This window comes from Typopeltis vanoorti, chromosome 2 (assembly GCF_054136105.1).
Source record: "Typopeltis vanoorti isolate ZY-2024b chromosome 2, IOZ_Tvanoo_1.0, whole genome shotgun sequence".
NCBI lineage: Eukaryota > Metazoa > Arthropoda > Arachnida > Uropygi > Thelyphonidae > Typopeltis > Typopeltis vanoorti.
In genome coordinates this window covers 79,614,642-79,629,606 of record NC_143550.1, presented here as the reverse complement: position 1 = coordinate 79,629,606, position 14,965 = coordinate 79,614,642, and the positions used below count along the sequence as shown (strand labels likewise).

The following is a 14,965-nucleotide window of genomic DNA, read 5'->3' as shown; positions in this document are numbered from 1 at the left end:
ATTACGATGCTCTTTCAGGGAGTACAAACAATCACTGAGGGAGGATCCATTTACATGCTCATATTTAAATAAGTGTCATATCTTCCCCTGAGCATATTCATTCACAATGGTCAAAACTTATGTAAACACACACACACACACACACACACACACACACACACACACACACACACACACACACACACACACACACACACACACACACACATCACATGCCATGAGAATCTAGATTGCCACAAGCTTTGTAACTCTAACCTTAGCCAGCAACCAAGGATGCCCTCCGCCTGAGTTCTACTTCCAACAGACATAACATGAAAAATCTGACTAGCGTCTAACTGTAAGAATCCATTTACTAGCTTGTATGTGTCTATCATATCTCCCTTCTTTAATAAACAAACACAGGGGAGGCATATTTACCTCACTTACTTTGAAGACTACATTCCCTCAACTTGTACTTATATGCACAATTCCATTAACCAGTTTTCCTCTCATTAACTGCTTCTGAATCTTTTCAAACTAGATCCTCATCTCTTAAGATACCCAAAGAATAGTTCAAGTACAGAATGCTGTGGCACACTACCAGTTACCATCCCCATATCTCTCACACTCAGCTCATCAACATATCATTTTTCAATAACTACCAATCAGTCAGTCTCCCATCCATATCACAAGTCCACACTTAATCAGGATATATCAATCCAACCAGCAGCCAAAGAAGTAGACTATAAGGTATACCCTCACAACCCACACACTTGGCATATATATCATCATTATTCTCAGCCACCGTCGATCCACTGTTGGATGAAGGCCTTTCCAAAATCACTCCAAAACTGTCTGTCCATGGCTCTCCTTTCCCAAGTCACTCCTGCAAATCTGATGATATCATCAATCCACTGTGATTTAGGTTGACGTCATGGTTGTTTTTCCTCTCGTGGAATCCAATCCAGTATTTCTTTTGTCCATCGTTGATCTTGTCTTCCAGCAATATTCCAGCCCACTGCCACTTCAGATGTTTTACTCTTCCTATGACGTCAGAGAGACTTTGATTTCTTATCCGCGTATTCCTTTTGTGATCCCGTCTTGTGATACCAAGCACACTTCTTTCCATACGAAATTGTGTTGTTCTTAATTTCCTTTGCATTTAGCGTCCATGTTTCACAGCCATGTGTTAATATAGGAAGAATACTTTAGTTAAAAACTTTTCTCTTCAGGCATAATGTAGTTGGCTCAAAATATTGAATGCAATTTTTCAAATGCTTTCCACCCAAGCATCATCGTGTGTCTTTTAATTTCGTCCATGATATTTTGCTCCATTGATATATGTTGTCCTAAGTATATGTAATGATCTACTTGTTTAATTTCCTCATTATTGATGCTTATTATTTCTGGTTGGACATAGCTATTGAGCATAACTTGGATCCTCTTTAGGTTTATCTTTAGGTCAGCTGTTTCGCTAGCAATTTGGAATTCATGTGTAGTTGAAGTAAAGATAACTATGTCATCTGCAAAGCGTAAATGGCTTAAATATCTTCCATTTATCTTCAGACCTTTCCCTTCCCAATCAAGAAGTCTGAATATTTCTTCTAGGCATGCTGTGAATAATTTCGGAGATATTGTGTCACTCTGTCTTATATATCTCTGTATTTCCACAGTAGAGATGTTTCCATTGAAATGAATTGCTGCTGTGGCATTGGTGTATGCTGATTGATGGTCCTGATGTATGTTTCCTCCCACTTGTTGGTTCCGTAATACTTTCAGTATTGCACAAGTGCTTAGTGAATCAAAGACTTTCTCACAGTCAATAAAACCAAGACATAGTGGTAATTGATATTCATTACACTCTTCGATAATCTGCTGTCCACCTTGAATATGGTCCATTGTACTAAAGCCCCCTTCGAAAACTTGCCTGTTCTTTTAGTTGTGCTATGTCTAGAGTCGTACAAAGTCTATGAGCTAAGACTTTGTAAACACTATGTAAACCACTGATAGTAGACTGATGGGTCGGTAGGTTCGTCAAGTCTTCTACCTAACCTTTTTTACATACCAGAATTAGGGTAGTTTTTTCCCATGTTCTTGGTACATCATTTTTCTTCAGGCATAAAGTAAATAGTTTTGCTAAGAGTTTGTAGATTATTTCTTCACCTATTTTTAGAAGTTCAGCTATTACTCCATCCTCACCTGCACCTTTTCCATTTTGCAAGCTTTGGATGCTCCACATAACTTCTGGTAGAATCTGTGGTACATCAGCTATTTCGTAGTTGTCTTCATTTAATTCATTGTCCTGATATAATACTGTGTAAAAGTCTTCAATTCTTTTGGCTATAGCATATCTATCTCTGATTATGGTCCCATCTTGTAGTTTGACTGCTGTTTGGCATTTTTGAGACTACAGTTGTTTTTCAATTGTTGTTGTATGAATTTACAATTGAATTTTCTTGTTTCTTCTGTGATACGTTTTCTGATCATTTTTCACAATTTATTGTATTCAATTTTATTCTGTAGATTATCTGACTGTTTCATTTTTTTATAAGCTGTTTTGTTTCTTCAGATATTTTGTCTTGTTTCTGTTCTGTGGTATTTTGGGTAATAATGTTTGTGTAGATCTTTGATATTTGAAACATCTTTCTTCTTTCTTTTTGGTAGTATATTTGGATTTTACTGCGTACCAAACGATGGTCACTTCCAATGTTGAAGGTGATTATAACAGAGCAGTCTTGAAAGATGTTTTTCTTATTGCTGAGGATAAAGTCAATTTCACTAGTTTTTCCATGTCCACTTCCTATGTGTTTTTATGTTGAAAAAGAAATTCATGTTGTAAAGGTTTTCTTTTTCTGTAAATTCTATTAACCTTGTTCCTCTATCGTTTCTCATGCCATATCCAAAATTTTCCATTGAGCTTTCATCTAATTGTTGTATACCAATTCTAGCATTGAAGTCTCCTATTAAAATTCTGAAATGATGTTTTTCTTTATTGTAGAAAGTCGTAATACAGCATCATAGAATGCTTCAATTTCTTCATCAGTATGACGTATTGTTGGTGCATAGACTTATTGTTGACTTATTTTGTGCATTGACTTAGTTGATCTTAAGAGTGTATCTTTTTGAGATCTGAACAACAATATTTGCTATTTGATCAGATATACTGTCAAATTCTATTATGCTGTTCTTCAATTTTATGTTGATCATGAATCCAACTCCACTGATTATTTCCTTCTCTTGGCCTTTATAATATAGTATGTCTTCATTTTTTAATTGAAGAATTTCTTTGCCATTACGTCTAACTTTACACAGTCCGAGAATGTCCCATTTTTGGTCTGAAACGTTCTCGGCCTCGACCATAGATGGCAACACTATCAGCAAGAATTTTTTTTTCTAAGTTGGTACATCTGTCATAAGCATCCTTGTGAAATTGCAAGCCATTCTATCAAGTAGTTTGTTTTATACAGCTGTCTAAAGCAAAAGTATTGTCTGTATCCCTTGAATTGGATAAAATTGAGTATTGTGCAGTTATAAAATTCTATGTAAAAGAAGGTTTAACGGCAAAAGAAATTTATTCAAAGTTCATAAAAGTATATGGGAACTCTTCTCCTTTGTTTTCGACAATTAAGAAATGGGCTGCCGAGTTTAAATGTAGCCGTACCAGCTTTGAAGATGATCCATGTGAAGGATGTCCAAAAAATGTAACAACACCAGAAATCATTGCTCAAGTGCACGATATGGTATTGGATGACCAGCAAGTCAAAGTGCATGAAATTGCTGAGACTATAGGCATTTCAAAAGTTAGGTTTACCTTTTCCTAATCAAACTATGATATAGTTTGGTTATAAATGACATTATGAATATTCATGTATAAAAACAAAGTAGCACATTGCTGCTTGATTCAGCTCACATTTTTTTTGCAAGTCAACCATAACATTTTAGTAGTGCTTCTTTATGTAAGTTAAATTTTGTTACTTTACCATAGCTTATTATTATTCAGGCCTCCATGGAGTCAAAAGACTCATCATGGGAGGTCCTTCCTAAGAAAGACAAAGTCTATCGTACCACTCCTTAAAACTCATTGACCGTTTTTGCTCTCACCACTCCATCAGGCAATGCATTCCATGGTTCAACCACCCTCCATGCAAAGAAACCACTCCTCACCCTCTTGCTCACAAGTCCTTTCATAACTTCCAGGGATGGCCTCTTGTCATCACTCCTTCCCGCTGTTCAACCAAGTGAAAGAACTCCCCAGTGTCAATCCTGTAACCACCTCTCAAAAGTTTAAAAGTCTCAATGATATCACCCCTCCTTCTTCTATCCACCAAACTCTGCAGTCCACATTCCCTCAGCCAATCCTCATAACTATCATTGAACAGTCCTGAAACCATCTTTGTTATGTTATATTAGTTGTTATGCCGAAACAAATAAGCTTGTGAGATTATATGAGAGTGTCACATGAGTGTTATATGAGAGAAAGTCTGTTGCAAATTAAGCCTGTGTTGCAAGTAGATTATATTTCATAATTTTTTTCTTGGTTCTCTGCCTGGTTTATTTCTTTTGCATGGGTGAGTTTCTGAGTTAAAAAAATCTTGCCATCTCCGTACAAGCCTAATTAACTTATCTTCATTGAAAAGCCTTATAAAGGTTCCTCTCATCCTAGATGGGGGTTCAAACTTGCTCTTTTCAGTTTAGGGTAAATGTTTGTGGAGTTGCTTAAGTACCAAAGCCAAATAACTGGGAGAAGACCTCTGCATTGCCTTTCAGGAATTCAGAGAACCGACTGGGTTTTTGACCTAATGTTCAATCCTCACCTTCATACGGTGCACCCTGTTGGTAGATATCTACTAGGTACTGAATGAATGAATGAGGATGGGCTGGCAAATTGGGACTTAGCTGACCAAATTGTACTCTCTGTTGTCTTAATCCACAAATGTATATGATGGTACGACATGATGAGATTTCATGTTGACTGGGGCATCACCTGGTTAAACAAGGCCCCCTCGTTTGTTAGGAAACCAGGCAAACAGTGAAAAGTCAGCTACTGGAACAAGCTCCAAGCTCAACATCCAGAAGAAGAAAAATAAACCCAGAGTCATAAGAACTGAAGATAGGAGCCATCAATATAAGAAGTATTAATGGAAAGGAAATCAAACTTGTCCAAGAATTAGAAAAGACCATCTGTACATACAAGGGCAGTCTGAAAAGTTCTCAGCCTCGACCATAGATGGCAACACTATCGGCAAGATTTTTTTTTTTTCCAAGTCAGTATATCTGTCATAACCACACTTGAAATTGCAAGTCATTCTATCAAGTAGTTTGTTTTGTACAGCTTTCTGAAGCAAAAGTGTTGTCTGTATCCCTTGAAATGGATAAAATTGAGTATCATGTGGCTATAAAATTCTTTGTAAAAGAAGGATTAACGGCAAAAGAAATTCATTCGAAGTTCATAAAAGTTTATGGGTACTCTTCTCCTTCATTTTCGACAATTAAGAAATGGGCTGCCTAGATTAAATGTGGCCGTACTAACCTTGAAGATGATCCACCCAAAAAGTGTAACACCACCAGAAATCATTGATCAAGTGCACGATATGGTATTGGATGACCGGCGAGTCAAAGTGCATGAAATTGCTGAGACTATAGACATTTCAAAAGAACGTGTAGGATATATTTTGCATGAAGAATTGCAAATGAAAAAACTTTGCGCAAGATGGGTGCCGTGCTTGCTCACATCAGATCAAAAACGCACTCTCATGAAAATCTCTGAACAGTGCTTGGAGAGTTTTAACAAGAATAAAACTGATTTTGAACATCAATTTATTACTGTGGATGAGACTTGGATTCACCATTATACACCAGAATCCAAAGAGACGTCAAAACAGTGGACAGAAGCCAGTTGTTCAGCACCAAAGAAGACAAAGTCAGTTCCATCAGCAGGAAAGGTCATGGCATCAGTATTTTGGGATGCTAAAGGCATTTTGTTTATTAATTATCTTGAAAAGGGTAAAACAATAACCTGGGAATATTATTCCGGTCATTTAACCAGACGAGATGAAAAAAAGTTGTGAGAAACCTGCCCACAAAGGTGTTTTGGAAATGGGAAAATTAGGCACTATTGTTGAATTGTTGGAACATCCATCCTATTCCCCAGATTTGGCTCCTTCTGACTTCTAACTCTTCCCAAAACTAAAACTCTTTGTCGCTGGTGAGCATTTTTCTTTGAATCAAGAGGTGATTGCAGCTGTAGAGGGGTATTTTGCAGATCTTCCTGAGAACCACTACAGGGACTGGATAATGGTGCTGGAGCATCGCTGGAATAAACGTATTAATCTTAAGAGAGATTATGTTGAAAAATAAAAATTATTTTGAAATTATAACTTCGTTTTTTCATTGTTAGGCTGAGAACTTTTCAGACCACTCTTGTAAACACACACACACACACACACACAGGAAAAACTTAAACGGCTAAAACCAAGGGATAACAATACGGGGCGGGGGGGGGACTATTTATTATCTTGAATGTCTGACTAGTTTCATCTTCCTAGAATATATATATACACACACATATAGAAACTTAATGGCTAAAACCAAGGGATAACAGAGAAAAGCAAGGGACACACACACATACAGAAGAAACTTAGATGGCTGAAACCAAGGAATAACAGTACAGGAAGAAAAAAAAAATTATTATCTTGAATGCCAGAGTAGTTTCATCTTCCTAGAAGACTTCATCAGATGCCTGCGAAGTTCAATGACCTTATTTTCCCAAATACATTACGTTAAAAAAAAAATAGTAAAACAGAATGAGCTAAAAGAATATATTATGGAGAAAAAAAAAAAATCTTCTAAATGAATGAATTTAAGATACTATGAATAGCTTGGCAAGTTTGTACCCCCCCCCTTAAAGCTTTATCTTCTGCTACAGAACAAACATCAGAAACTAATACTTTAGAGCATATTAAAGATATGCTCAACTCGCAAATATCCAATGTCCAGAAAAACAAAGGTAAATTAATTGGAAAATTTAAGACATTAAAAGAACAACAAAAATTGTCCATATCTAAATTTCAGTTTCCTCTTGATAAGATCCTTAATTAACAAATCCAGTACCATCCTCAACATATAATTTTCTAATAACTGCCAATCAGCCAGTCACAGATAAATACTGATATCCTTACAGAAAGATATTCTATGTAAAGAATTTACTTTATATCTGTGATCAATTCCTAAAGAACTCTTACTTGCAAAAACAGAAAAATCAACTTCAGTCCTTCCTTCTCAACAAGCTGATTTACTTTTGTTATATCTTCTTCTTCTTTGTCTTTGTGTGGCGTCACTTTCTTGTTAATTTTCTATCTTAAATCCTTGTCGTACCAACTAAGCCTGAAATCTCTAGCGTATCTCTCTCTGGGGCTGCTTCTCTATTCGGAACTCTGACAAAATTTATTTATTTTAGCTGCGCAGCCAGAGTCCTAGTACAGAAGAGTTCTTGTACAAAGAAGCCTTCCCAGAGTTTAAGTATTACCTAATCTTATTAAAGTATTAAGTGCCTATAGAAACTTCAACATTGCAGTCATGGCCTAAACTTTCTTTAATTTCCCCTTATTCACAGGTTAGAACTTTAGCGAGTGGTAATTTCAATCTCATGCTCAGACAAACTCAGACTTACATAGAAAAAACATGTTTATTAATTATCAAAATTTCATACAATAAACTTTTACATATCAAGGTATGTCATATCAGAATTCTAACATTAGCTGAGCTATAAGGAACACATTAATTATCAATACACTCTAATTTTACATCTCTAGATTAAGTAAGCACATATTTATCATGAAACAGTAATTCAGAGTTCTAAGTAAAACTTGCTAACAAAGGTCAATTCACATTCAACTAAGTGTTGCATACGCTCAGGCTTTCAGACTACATGTAAATCATATTGGACTACTAGTCCAATATGATTAACATGTTACTGAGCACAAAAGTCACTTAAAAGTTCTCTTTCTTCTCAATTAGAAGAAATTCTTCTCTTTGTCCCAATACTAATTGTTACAAGAATAAGAAATTTACTGTACATTACCAGTGTCCTGAGAGGATATCGCGTTTCTTTTCATCTGTCCTCTGTAGTCAGATGTTTTCTGCTTTATCGAGTTGCGTCCACGTGGAGGTTACGCTGATCGACAGAAATCGCCATTCCTCGCACTTTGCCATATAAACGCTCATCTACTGGATTGATATTGTCATCTTGGCCATTCTTTTTGAGGAACCTATTCCGCTGTTTCGCATCGGTAAACTTTTACCGATGGCACTAGTTGGTGTCTGCCGTCAGCTCACATATAGCATGCCCGACTCATTCAGCTAGCAACCGGGAAGGAGATTACTTCCAGCGCAGTCGATCGGTCAGCACTCTGCTTGTCCACACGAGAAAACAGGAACAGAAAAAACGGGGGGGGGGGGGGGGTTCAAACCCGAGTGAACTCGCTTTTTATTCTTCTTTTTAGCGCCCTCTTTTCATAATGGAGGATCTCTCACGTAATGGAGGATCTCTCCTATTCACCGCTACGCAATTGCATCACACTTCTGCTCCTTGAAGAGCGCTCATTTCGCCGAACGCGAGTTCAGCTCTCCTTCCACGAACGCTTCCGTTGCGCCATTACGTCATCGTAGGCAACTAGCTAGCAACCTTCGAACCTTTGTTTGCACTTAGATTTACATTCTTACACAGTATAATTTAGACATCAATAATTTTAACAATATAATTCTATTTAGACATACAATTTTCTCCTCAACTTTACTTCTTTCTAAGGTAATTGTAACAAGTTTTCTTTCATATTTTTCTTACTTAACTAATAGTGCAAACATTTCTAGCTCAGAATTGTGTTTCTTGTTAAATGACTTTTTGTTGAAAGAGTCCCCATTCAAGATCTAACACTTTGAATGGAAGTGGAATCCATCAAGCAATTAATCATGCAAAAACCTTCCACAGATAACATTACTATAGCAGAACATGAAGCCTTAAAAAATCAACAGAAGAATAATGATATAATTTTCCTGGTAGATAAAGAAAATGCAGCTGTAATCTTAGATACTGAAGAATACAACAAAATGCCACAATTACTGAAGACAGAGACTTATTCGATTCTTGAAAGAGATCCAACTCGTGAATTCTAGAACTGTACTAACAATCTTCTTCAGATTTAAGATTACCTCTACTTTAACTTTATCCTCTCATTCCTCTACTATATGGTGTCCCTAAAATATATACGTAAGCTTTTGGCCAAAGTTTTAAAAGGTTCAACCATCTCCTTCATCAAGAATTCTGAACATTTTGTTTTGATTATTAAAGTCATTTATCTTCAAAGGAATGAAAATATGGTCAGTTTTGACAAAATTTCCCTCTTTACTAATGTGCCCACAGAACAGGTTTTCTTCTTCTTCTTCTGCAGCTTGTCCCACTTAATTAGGGTCACTGTTCTCAGTGAGTCTCCTCCACATCCTCCTGTCTTCAGCCAAGTTCTTCATCTTAAAGTCATCCTCCGCCAGCTCCCTTCATATCTTCTTTGGCCACCCACGCTTCTTCCTCCCCTGCGCATCCATATGCATTGACCTATCTTCCCACATACTCATCTTCCCTCCTCATCACATGACCAAACCATCTCAACCTTGCCTCCTGTATCTTCGCTCCTAAGTTCATAACTTTCACCATATCCCTTACATAGTCATTTCTCAGATGATCCTTTCTGGTCACACTGCACATCCATCTAAACATTGTCATCTCTGCTACCTCCATCCTGCTGATGTTATTTTTCCTCAGGGCCACAGTTTCCATAGCATACATCATAGCTGATCTCACTACTGTTCTGTAGATTTTGCCCTTTACATTGATCAGTGCTCTCTCATCGCATAGCACTCCAACCATCTCTCTCTCTCTCTCTCTCTCTCTCTCTCCAGTTCCTTCATCCAGCTTGTATCCTGCATTCCACTTCCTTCTCAGCCTCTTCATCTTCTTTCACTGTTGAACCTAAGTATCTAAAGTGTCTAACCTTCCTGATGACACTTCCTTCCAGCTCCAGATCCGTCTCCTGGCTGCCATCCACTTTGCAACACATACTCTGTCTTCCTTCTGCTCAGTCTCATACCTCTCACTTCCAGTACATTCCTCTATCTTTCCAGTTTAGCTGCCATTTCTTTTCTTTATTCTGCACACAGCACAATGTCTTTTCATACAACATGTCCAAAGTGCGTTTTCTCTCACCTCCTCCTCCTCCACCACAATATTAAACAGAAACGGACTTAATGCTGACCCTTGATTCAAGCAAACTGTCACTTTAAATCACTTTAAAACTCTCTGTCTCTCCCAGGCAAGTCTTGTCTTCACATTTCTGTATGTCTCCTGCACCAACCTGACTCATTTCTCTGGTACCTTCTTCTCCCTCAGACACCTCCAGACTTCTTGCCTTAGCACTTTATCATACGCTTTCTCCAGATTAATAAACACCAGATGTAGCTCCCACAGAACAGATATTAGTTCTTTTAAAACATAAGTTATCTAAAAAAAAAAAAAAAGTTACATCACTCTTGACTCATTGCATAAATTCTGGTTATTTCCTATTTAAAAACACTATTTACAAAGAGAACTTCAGCTGGCCATGGGCAATTCCTTTTTTTTACTGGCAAATAAATATTTAGAAGACTCTGAAGAAATGCCATCAATTCCTTCTCACTGAAACCAAAATTATGGAAAAGATATATAGATGATATTTTCTTAATTTGGAGCTCTGATCCAGATTCCCTTCAAGAACTCTTGAACCATCTCAACAACCAGCACCCTAGAATAAAATTTACTGCAGAGTTGGAGGTTACCAGTTCTCTCCTGTTCCTAGATGCCAAACTTCCATGTGTGTTTGTGTCAGAATAACTGAAGATCTCTATTTAAAGAAAAACCCACACACACCAACAGATACCTTCATGTGCAATCTCATCATTACCCACCCAAAAAGCTTGGCATCATTTCTACATTAGATAAACATTGCTCACTCCCTGATCAGTGAAGAAGAAGAGATCGCCAAAAAACTAGTTTCTTCTACAACCTTTCAGAAGAGCAATTATTATAAGTAGACTATTAATAAGCTCCTGCTTAATCTACTTTCTAACCATATGGAAAATAATAATGATGTAAAAGGTTTTATTTCCCCTCCATTTATCAGCTCAGTTTCACCAAAGTTAGCCAAAATTCTCAAAAAATATAAAATCCACACTTCTTTCACTCCTCTAACCAAACTCCATTTCACTGCACTCCTTGGTGGAACAAAAGCAAAACATGAAAGTTTAAAATATTCAGGGATTTACCATCTCTGTGTAACTGCAATGTACCATATTTTGGTCAGATGGAAAATCCACTGAACTATGTAGAGGAGTTATGCGAGAAAAATGTCTGGCAGAACTAGAGTGACCACTCTCTCTAATTAGGTTCTTAATTCTGTTACTCTGACAATGATGACTCCAGCGTTTTTTTTTTTTTTTTCATGTTCCTGCCTATTTTCATAGTCGTCTTTTCTACTGCTGATTCTTTATCCAAATTTATTAAGGCAGTCAGTCAATTGACTTATGTAATCCTGAAGAGTTGTACTGGATATAACTACAGAATCACATGTGTACCACAGTAAAACTTAATTTATTATAGATATTTCATTTTACATATTCTAAGACATCATCAAAGACAGAAAACTAGTAAATACAGACATGTTGACATTGTCTCTCTTCCCTAATATCCCTCACAAAGAGTCAATAGAAATTCTTGCTCAAAAATTTCCATTAGACATGGTAGACTTGTTCAAATTTACAATTACATCTGGTTACTTGACATACAAAGATAAAATATAGAAACTAGTGGCAAGAGCTGCAATGGGCTCACCATTATCACCTAACTTTTATTTTGAACATCTAAAAGAAAAAAATTTTCTCTCTCGCCTCAAAACCAACAATTTGGCTGCAGTACATTGATGATGTCTTTGAAGTCTGCAGTCATACAGAACCAGAACTCCAGTCATTTCTACAAAACATCAACACATACATTCTTGTATTAAGTTCATACAAAAAGAATCGTTAAAAAGAATTTCCTTTCTAGATGTGCACATCCAATATAAACAAGATGGATCCATTTCCACTTCTGTCTACCAAAAACAAACTTTAACAAGTTGCTAAATCCACAATACATCAGCTCACCATCCATCTCAAAATAAGCATCATAAAATCCTTAGCATCTAGAACACACAAGATTTCATGGTTGTTCCTCTGAGGAATCTCTTAAACAAGAACTAGAAACTATCAAATAAACAGCCCTACTAAATTATTATATTCCACGAATAACTCAGATAATAATTAATGACTCTCCCATACAACAATCCACACAAGAAGAAATCCACAGGGACTCTTACGCCATATATTAACCATGCTACCGGCCGAGACATCTATAGATGTCAAGGTTATCATGGATGTGAAGTGCACATTAAAATTGTAATACCATTGATATTACACTGAAATATATATTGGATACGAAGCGTACGAGGATGTGCATTTGATTCATAATGGCCAGTAAGGTGGTTTAAAGGCATCTCTGAATGTGTGGCAAACATTATGAAAAAATATAAACTCAACTCTACCAACCAAATTCATAACCTGTAACCTTCTCCAAAAGACAAACTCTCACCACTAATCCTACCTGGCATTACAAAATACCATGTTTGTGCAACTTGTCTTATTACAGACAACAGGAAGATATGCCAACAAATGCATTTCTGATCATCAGCTTATCAAACCTCTGAAATCTGGCCTGGCACAACATGGGATCACGGGATTAAAAATGGAAAACACTGAGCTGTTACACAGATTCATATATTAACCTGGCTTATGCAAAGAAATTGCTCAAGCCATACTTCATTGACATAACCTCAACTGTAATGACTGCCTTAGTGTACCTAAAATGTGGGAAATTATCAGTCTCTTAATCTTAATTTTTATTTTCAACCGAACAGTTTTAACCTACGAGCATGTGACTGTATATACAGAAGGGTTCCAATTTAATGCATGTACTCTACTATTTCTTTATTCAAATTCCATATTGTTGTTTCCTGTTCACACTGATCGTGTCTTATGATATGTAAGATGAAATATCTTGATAATAAATTAAGTTTTACTGTGGTAACACATACATACAAGGAAATTGTACTGGATATGTAAGAGTATAACATCAACTGCATAAAGTGAAGAGGTGAGTTAAATATTTCCAGTTTTGATATCAGGCCTAATGCTACTTTCCTTCATAATGTAATTCATATAGATGATATATAACAGTGGAGATAATGTGCATCCTTATCTCAGACCTGATTTGACATCTCGAACCATCTTCTTATACCACCTTTAATTATAAGTACTTTCTCTTCGGCCCTTTTCAAGCTCTCAAAACTTAATTATAGATCCCTATTCATCCTTATACATAAGCAAATAGACTGCTAATAATTGATAAAGATGATATGGGATAGGAGAAATCCGTTTCAAAGTGGGACGTTGTGAGAAATAAAAAGCTGGTCCTGGCAGTCGACCGAAAGGGAATCGGATTAATATTCCCAAACGGACATGGAGATTGGCTCCCTCTGTGGCCAAGTGCGGTAATGTGACCGAAAAAGAAGTTGACAGGAGTTCAGGGGAGAGTTGTCTTTTCTTTGTAAGGGTTTGGCTCCCTGGAATCGGTTCGTGTGTTTTTGCTGGCCTCATTGGTTGAGTGGTTAGCGTATCCATTCTCCAGCCAAAAGGCTGCGGGTTCAAATCCTGCCGTGGGCATGGGTGTTTGTGAAAATACCAGTGGTGGCGGGTGGCAGATGGCGTTGGTGTAGATAGCGATTCGTTGAAGTTGGTGGATTTGAGTGCTGGAGACAGAGTTGTAGAGTAAATGCCCTCCCTCGATGAGTCCCTTGGACTCCCTGGAAGTTTCATGTAATAATAATAATAGTTAATAATATTAAGAAACTCTATATATAAATGAGATATAGGACTATCAGTATTATCAACAATGCCACAAAATACATTACAGAATCATATGAGGAAAAAAGTGAAAAGGCCTCTGAAAACCATCTTTTCTATATACAATCCAAATATTACTCATTTTATTATTACTACAGTCTCCATGGAGCCTCATTGCACTAGGCCCAGAGGGTGCCTTGTTAGAACATCAGTCCATTTTCGGTTACAATCTGAATTGTTTCTACAATATATAGTTGAGTGCTGCGTGCTTGTCATAGTTGTAATTTGTTATGCTCTGATATGCTGGATAGAAAACCAGCAAAATATTAGTAAGTACAATCAACTGCCTCAGTATCCCATGCAGAGGGGTTCCAATAAAAAACAATGGAAAAGGCCACTACACAGACCAACTTGAACCTTTAATATTGGTCTCATGTATAAGAGCTATACCAAGTAAGATATTAAGGATAAATCTATGCAGTTATCCTTAATTATATATATAATTAAGGATAAATATATAATATATAATTAATTTATATTATATATATTATTTTATATAATATAATTTGCATATATAATATAATTATATTATATATGCAAAAGTCATAATTTTCATATACAGTCATACCCCGAAGTTACACGGTAGGTGGGACCAACAAAAAGCATGCAAGTCAAATTCGCATAACTCGGGGTATAATTTTGCATGTAATTTATATATACAAACATACAATTGGGACCAAAGGTTTACAAAAAAGCCTATATTTTTTAAAAAAATAATCATAATTGTAGTTTTTCGTACATAAAAAAAGAAAGTTTTTTCGATGTCGATGGTTTCATAAAATTTAATAGATTCGTCTGATGGCATAATGTCTTTTTCTTGTCATGCAAAATTTCTTCATAGCAAGCCAATGATTTTTTTATTCCTTGCCAATTTGTTCCTCATTAGAATCTATGTCCTCCAAAATCT

The 14,965-nt window shown here is 36.4% G+C and overlaps 1 protein-coding gene across 10 annotated transcripts in view; it reads right to left on the bottom strand.

The window, feature by feature from the left end:
- PMCA (plasma membrane calcium-transporting ATPase 3) overlaps positions 1–14,965 on the bottom strand; it is a 1,392,263-nt gene that overhangs the window by 901,807 nt on the left and 475,491 nt on the right. The window lies entirely within an intron of this gene.